Source organism: Octodon degus, unplaced genomic scaffold, assembly GCF_000260255.1.
Source record: "Octodon degus isolate 3935 unplaced genomic scaffold, OctDeg1.0 scaffold00008, whole genome shotgun sequence".
Lineage (NCBI taxonomy): Eukaryota > Metazoa > Chordata > Mammalia > Rodentia > Octodontidae > Octodon > Octodon degus.
The window spans coordinates 23,099,465-23,105,791 of NW_004524584.1; the positions used below are offsets into that span (position 1 = coordinate 23,099,465).

The 6,327-nt window shown below is 51.6% G+C and overlaps 1 protein-coding gene and 1 pseudogene across 1 annotated transcript in view; one reads left to right on the forward strand and one right to left on the reverse strand.

Moving 5' to 3' along the window:
- Nucleotides 1–6,327, forward strand: part of Ube2ql1 (ubiquitin conjugating enzyme E2 Q family like 1) — a 39,550-nt gene that overhangs the window by 31,169 nt on the left and 2,054 nt on the right. The window lies entirely within an intron of this gene.
- LOC101578959 lies at nucleotides 323–882 on the reverse strand (annotated as a pseudogene).

Consider the following 6,327-nt stretch of genomic DNA (forward strand, 5'->3'; position numbering starts at 1 on the left):
TCCCTCCTTCAGAAACTTTCCAGTTGGGCTGGGGAGATAGCTCAGAGGTCTAAGCACCTGCCTGGCAAGTGCAAAGACCTGAATTTGATCCCCAATACCTTTTTTCTTTTTTTCCAAGTTTGGCTCAGTTTTATTTACACTCATCCCAAACCACATGCTCTGGGGCCACATGACAGGTCTTGGGGAAGCAGAGGTGGAAGGCCCCAGAGGACAATGACAAGGGTGCAGGGAGAGCAGGGAAAGGCCTGCAAGGATGCGTGGATGGCTCCTCTCTGGGAAATGCCCTTGGGGCCACTGGCCGGAGGAGCAGCTGCAGCCTCCTTCAGGATTTGGACTTGGACACGGCAAGTGCGATGAGTCTAGCTAGTCCTGCCACGCCCAGGGCCATCCCACCTACGATGGCCATGCCCACCAGACCGTCTCTCTTCATAGCCTTGTCCGTGAGCCGTTCCAGCTCCTTGGTCTGGTTGTTCTGGAGCTCTGTCTACAGCAGGCCACACACGTACTTTAGGGCCTTTTCATATTCCTTGAGCCGGTAGTTGCCCACAGCCAGGTACAAGGCATAATCCCGTTGTTCCTCTTTGTGCCCCTTGGGCAGCAGCTCCTCCAGCAGCGCAATGCCCTCATGGATGTCATCATTGTACTTGCTCCGCACCAGGAACCAGGCATACTCAAACTGTGTGCTCTTGGACACTGAGCCTGCTGCTTGCTCAGACTGAAACTTCTTCTCAAACTTCATCAGATCATCCACAGACACCAGGTCGTTCAGCACGGCCTCCATGGCCACCGCCCCCACAATCCCTATACCACAGGCTCTACTGGACCACAGTCTCCATGGCGCTGTGCTGGCCCTGGAACCCCGGCAACCCCAGGGCGCACTGTGTTGGTCCTGAAACCAGGGTGGTGCCGCCTGCCTGTAATCCCAGCACTGGGGAGGCTGACACAGGAGGATCACTACAAGTCTGAACTGTGTAGCAAGACCCTGTAGCTGATAAATAAATAAGTACTTTCAAATTGACCTTGACCTTGTCCAGGACTTGCTTTGATTGTCTGGACACAAAAGAAAGCAGAAAGCCCAGGGCCTGCTTAGAAGGGCACCATGACTGCTCCCATTTCCAGGGCCAGGAGCCCCGTAAGTGCGGGCATCAGCCCCAGGTGGCCTCATGACAGGGTGCAGCATGCACAGCGGAGCTGAGACCCGTGTGGGACGTGGGCTTGCTCAGGTGGTAGGCCAACAGCTGTGACTCAGGGAACGAGGAGCGGCTTCCTAACGCAGGCTAGGAGGTGTAGCAGCCTCAGAACTTCCCAAGAGGAGCCTGGAAGGCTTAACTGTTTAGGGAGCATAATTCACAGAGTGATGAAACCACGGTGTGTTTGCAAAGAGAAAGAATGTCAGATCAGGTGAGAAGTACATAATTAATGTGTCAATATCAACTGGTTAGAATGGAAGGTTTAAAAGCCTGAGAAGTCAGCCATGCAAATACAGTGTATTGCATTTGCCTGAAGACATTTTTGTGGCCAAAACCAGAGTTGTCATTTCCACATGAAAAGACAGAAATTTGGGGCTGGGGAGATTGCAGTTCAGTAGACTAAGCATTTGCCTGGCAAGCTCAAGGCCCTTAGTTCAATCCCCGCAAACAAAACAAAACAACATACTGCCTAGTAGGCCTGTGATTCTTTAAAGTCCTAGGAGATAGTTCAGTAGAATAAGTGCTTTCCCAGCAAGCACGGGGTCCTGAGTTCAATCCCCAGTACCAAAAAAAAAAAAAAAAAAGAACACTGAAATTTCTTGGGGTTTTTTGTTCTTGTTGTTTTTCTTTATTTAATGAAAGCAACTCTAACCAGAAAAAAAAAAAAAAAAAAGAACACTGAAATTTCTTGGGGTTTTTTGTTCTTGTTGTTTTTCTTTATTTAATGAAAGCAACTCTAACCAGAAGATAAGGCCCTCCATGATAGTTCGGAAAAATTTAAAAAAAGAAAGAAAGAAAAAAGCACCTGATTTATTGGCTTCACCCTGGCTGGCACTGGGTCGAGTACCTTAAATGTTGTAGCTGTTAATAATGTTTAAAATCCTCACTTTTTAAAATGCAGCCAGCCGTCCTGTAATCCTATGATTATGCTCATTTTGCTGGTGAGGACGGGGTCACACAGTGGAAAGTGCGGGATGCGGTGGGAAGCCCGCTCAGGTGAATTCTGGGTCCTCCCCCTGCAGGCGCGCCTCTGCGGGAGACCCCCTTCCAGTTCCAGAGGCGCAGCTGTTGTGGAGCAGGGTCCACTATTGCAAGCTTTCAGGGTGCTGTTGTACTTCGAGACTCAACTCCATGCCGCCCCTTCTCCCTGTCCCTCGGTTCTTCCTTTCTTCCCAAGAGGAACCCATTACGCCCTGAGAAATGCGTGGCCTCCTTGAATACCGGTCTCTTTTCCTTTCTGGTACTGGGAATTAAACCCAGGGCCTTCGCACAGAGCTGCATCCCTGCCCCCCCCCCTAATTTGGAGACAGGGACTGCTAAACTCCCCTGGTTGAGCCATAAATTGAGATTACCCCTGCCTCAGCCTTCCAGAGCGCTGGAATTACAGGTCAGGCTCCCTCACCCCGAGGCAGCACCCTGTCCTTAACGCCCTGCTCTGTTCCTGACCAGGACAGCAGCAGCCAGCAGCGGGGTGACGGCACAGGTGAGCCCCTCCTGGCCCCGGCTTCTCCTGGGGGGCCACTGCCTTCCTTCAGGACGATTCTGAAGTGTGGGCGGAGCTCCGAGGCCGCACGGGGGCGCTGTCGGCGCCTGGTGGGCGGCGGCCAGCGGGCAGGACAGGCTGGCGGAGGGCAGCCCGCGCAGCCGCCAGCAGCCTGCGAGCCCCAGCAGCGGGGCCGCGTTGGATCGTGGCGTGGGGCCCGGGAGCCAGCAGGCACAGGACACAGCCGTGGGGCTCACAGCTGCCTGTCCCCATCCATGGCTCAGGGAGTGCTTCGCCCGCGCGAGAGAGCCCCCAGATGGAGAGCAGATCGGCACCGGTTCCTTGCGCGTTCACTGCAGATGAAGCGAGCTCATCAAAGGCAGTGTCGCAGCCTAGACTCTGATAAGTGGTGAGATGGAGACAGACGAGGGAGAGTTACTGAGGATTAGGAGAAGAAAGTCACTCCTCAGTTATACAAAGGACCTGACTTGTATTTTTTTCCCCCATAATTGGGACATGACTTTTCTTCAGTCCTGTAAACATTTAAACTTCATGAGACCGTATCTGGAAGGAAGAATGGGGGCTGAAACATCAGTCATCACTGTGGGACAGGTGGCTGAACTGTCCCCTCGCCCCTTCCTGTGCCTCAGGTGCTGCAGTGGATTTCACCAAGGACAGCAACCTGACAGAGACAGGAAACCTAAGTGATGGTTGTAAGCTCAATGTTGCTTTATTACTTTTTATTTATTTATTCTGGGTTTTTTATTTTATTTATTTTTATTTATTTAGTGTGTGTGTGTGTGTGTGTGTGTGTGTGTGTGTGGCCAGCTCAGTCCACCAGGGGGCAGGGCTGGCTGGCATGTGGTGCTGGGTGATTGAACCGCAGTCCCTGTGCTTTGCCAAGCTTGTTCTAAGTAGGTGCTTTAGACCACTGAGCCATCTCTCCAGCCCCTATTCTGGGGTTTTTGAGACAGGGGCTTACCATGTAGTCCGGGCTGGTCTTGAACTCAGTGTGCAGTCCAGGCTGGCCTCTACCTTGCAGCAATCCTCCTGCCTCAGCCTCAGGAGTGCTAGAGTTACAGGTCTACACCACTACGTCCGCCTTCTCTGGGCCAGTTGTGGAGGACAGGCCATCTGTGAGCAGGGTCTGTGTGCGTGCGTTTGGTACGATAAGGGTATGTGACAGCGCGCTGGAAGTGGGGGTGTAACAGGCAGGAGCTGAGTGTCCTGCGTGGATAGCTGGGAGCCCTGCCTCCCTCAAGGAAGCTCTGTCTGCTGTCAGGGTTCACTCAGCCCTGGGCTCTGGGTCTGTGATTCCTCCAGGGAAGAAGAGATAACAAAGAGAGGCCTGTTCCTTTGGGGTTTTGTTTATTGTTTGGCGTAACAATTGGGTTTTCCCAAAGAATCGGCAAAGTGTATATTCCTGCCACAAGGGAGGCTGTTCTGAGATGGTCATCATAAGCCTGTGTTCAAGCACTTGTAGTCCAGAATCCTCAAATCTTTCGTAAACCCTCAGAGTTATAGTGAAGAGTGGTAGAGATGATTCAAACAGGAGCTTTATCCAAAAGTTAGAGACCTTGCTGTCTGCTCTTGCTGGAGCTGCGTGTGTTTAGTGACACCACTTTGGGCCAGCCTCAGGTGTATTAGCAGTGGGTGCCCACGAGGTGTCGAAGTACACGCCACCTAAGGAAAGCACAAGCTCGAAAATTAACAGTGGGAGCTGAACCCTGGAGCCCGGTGGGAAAAAGTCGCTGGCGATCGCAAAGTAGCTGCTTCCTGTCTTCTGGTCCTCCTGCCCGGCTTGCAGCTTCTGCGATAGAAGCCAGCAGCCTAGTAGCTAGAGCACCGCCCTGGGTGGCAGGTGGACACGCAGGCCCGAGGCTGCACCAGAGAGAGCGCTGCCCCTGGAGTCTTGCAGAGAAGGAGCCCTGGCCCCAACCAGTCCTGCCTGTCCGCACGCATTTGGCCACTATGGGGTATGGCTCTCTCCTGCCTCACCCTCCTCAGGGCTGTGTAACGTGAAATGACTCAGAGATGACACGGACTACGAAGTGCGCTGTGGCTTGCTCCCAAGCTGGGGTTATAAAAATTAGATTTTTTCTTAAGACGGGATCTCGCCATGCATTTTAGGCTGGGCTTGAACTCACAGCAGTCCTTCCGCTTCAGCTTCCCAGGTGCTAAAAAATTAGATTTTTAAGTGCATACGTGAATGTATAAATAGGCACTTGTGTATATAAACTTATCTCTACAGCTACCAAAGAGGAATTCAGAGTTATAGTTAAAGAGATTCTTTGGGAAAAAAAAAGTCAAAATGTCATAACTGCAAATTTCAGTGCTTTGTGTTCAACAGTTAGCCCAACATATCCTTCTATTCCAGGGGTTTGCTACCCAGACGTGGGGCACACAGGAAACAATTATAATACCTACAAAGTGCTGCCATACCTGAGGAGTATAGGGCTGGATCAGGAGACAGAAGAGAGGGCTACACATGGTGTCTCTCCTCAGGTAGAAGCGCCTGATTCTCAGAATGAAGAGTAGAAAAAGACCTTCTCCATCTTCTGCCTTGCATTTTCCTTGTTGCTTGTAACTCTTTTAGTGCAATAAAGACAGAAGCAATATAAATTCATAAATCATTTCATCCTCGCTAAAGAAAAACTAAAACACTATGAAAAGGTGTTTGGGGCCAGCGAGACAGCTCAGAGGTCTAAGCACCTGCTTGACAAGCTCAGGGACCCAGGTTCAGTCCCAGGCACCACATGCCAGCACCAGCCCTGCCCCAGGTGCCCCACGCTGGCCACTGAGACTGGGCGTGGTGGCGCAGGCCTATAATCCCAGTGCTGGGGAGACTGAAAACAGGAGGATCACTATAAGAATGAGATGCGTAGTGAGAACCTGTACCAAACACATAAAAATGGTTTTAAAAGGTGTTTTGCTGGAAGGACGGAAGGTAGGAGTTATTTTGCCTTAGAGAAAACACTCTAGGCTCAAGGTCATGCTCTGGTGGCAAAGCTGAGCCTTCAGTCCCTCTCCTGAGCTGGGCAGAGCCACTCACGGCAGCGCCAGCAGCACACAAAGCCAGGCTGTGGGTGTGGAGGTGACCCTGTACTCCGAAAGGTTTGCAGCCCCTGGCTTCTCCCCGCTTCTGTCCCCAGGCTGTAATGCCCCATCCATCCCAAAGAAGATGCCCCCTCTTGCTACTTCCCGACACACCGCAGTGATCAGACATCAGAAACTCCTGAAACTGTGGAAGACGGTCTCAAACTATGGTGTGCTTAAATTTTTACAGATTACTTTGGTGAAAGACGCGTTACCATGAGCCCCTTCAACATCATCCTGCTCTCTTTGAACACACTTGCCTTTCCATTCCTGTTGCTTTCCAAAGCAGCCCTGCAGTCCTGCTTCCGAGGTCTGTAGCTGTGCTGCCCTGGTTACCTTGACGTCCCCTCTCGACTCACAATATATCCCTCTGGTGGTCATTTTGGCTTTGGGGATCAGCCAGAAGTCACACGTGCCAGATCCCGGAAATAATCGGGGTGAGGACGCAGTGTGATGCTTTTCTGAGCCTGCCTTTCGCTGGATGACACTGCAAGCAGCACTCTACATGTTTTTGATCTTCGTGAGAGACTAATGAAAGAGAACTCCAGAGCTGCTTCA